Below are 798 nucleotides of genomic sequence, written 5' to 3'. Positions count from 1 at the left end.
TGAATGATCGGATAGTTGCGACTGAAGACACTTTTTGTAAAATATTGATGCTTTTTCATAGTTTTGAAACAAAAATATCTCATTTTTACGGTTATACCTTGTCATAAGTTCCAAAAAATCAAAACAGTTAGCTATGCGAGAACACATGAATTCGAACCGGATGTACTTTAGTATGTATTTAACTTCGAAACCGTGCTCGGTATAGATATTATCAACCGAATAAATAGAGGGGCTAAAAATAAAAAAAAAGAAAAGAAATTCCGCTTTGAAAGAACTCATTTTTACACAGAGCGAGAACTATTATATTGAGCATTCATTCTATTAAAAGGCGAAAAGTCGTCATTGTACAACATACAGCATGGAACACATGTACGATAATTTGGGGCCTACATTGTCTATCTATTGCATGGAAGTAAATTAAGTATGTTAAATCATTCAAATTTCCCTTTTATTTCTTGCAATATATGTACTAAAGACTAAGAATTTTAGATATTCAACTTTTCAAAATGGCGTCAGAACAAAAGTTGTCTCCGATCGTGAAGATTTGTTGTTGCCAAATATAACAATTATTTACCGTAAAAAATTAACAAAAATATACGTACACTTATCCGTGGTTGTTGTTCATTGCATTTATCACAGTCTCAAAGACATTGGGTGGTTAAAAGATCATTAACTTTTCACATTTACCAGCTGCTTACATCTTCTTCTTCGTCCTTCTCGATCCTCCAAAAATGGCGCCTCGGGAAATTGACCAATGAAATAAAGCGCCTGCAGAGCGATGCAGGATGGGAAACAAAA

At 33.6% G+C, this 798-nt stretch overlaps 1 long non-coding RNA gene across 2 annotated transcripts in view; it reads right to left on the bottom strand.

The window, feature by feature from the left end:
* LOC134230563 (uncharacterized) overlaps positions 1-446 on the bottom strand; it is a 5,474-nt gene extending 5,028 nt beyond the window's left edge. Inside the window, exon 1 of one of the 2 annotated variants that reach the window (XR_009984378.1) lies at positions 1-446. This exon is cut by the window's left edge and continues 157 nt beyond it. This is a non-coding gene — a long non-coding RNA (uncharacterized LOC134230563). The other variant, XR_009984379.1, reaches the window with a different exon arrangement.
* Between the last annotated feature and the right edge of the window lie 352 nt (positions 447-798).

The sequence above is a fragment of the Saccostrea cucullata genome, unplaced genomic scaffold, assembly GCF_032062105.1.
Source record: "Saccostrea cucullata isolate Sc308-1 unplaced genomic scaffold, CSIRO_AGI_Scuc_v1 ctg5004, whole genome shotgun sequence".
NCBI classification, from domain to species: domain Eukaryota; kingdom Metazoa; phylum Mollusca; class Bivalvia; order Ostreida; family Ostreidae; genus Saccostrea; species Saccostrea cuccullata.
This window is presented reverse-complemented; position numbering and strand designations above follow the sequence as displayed.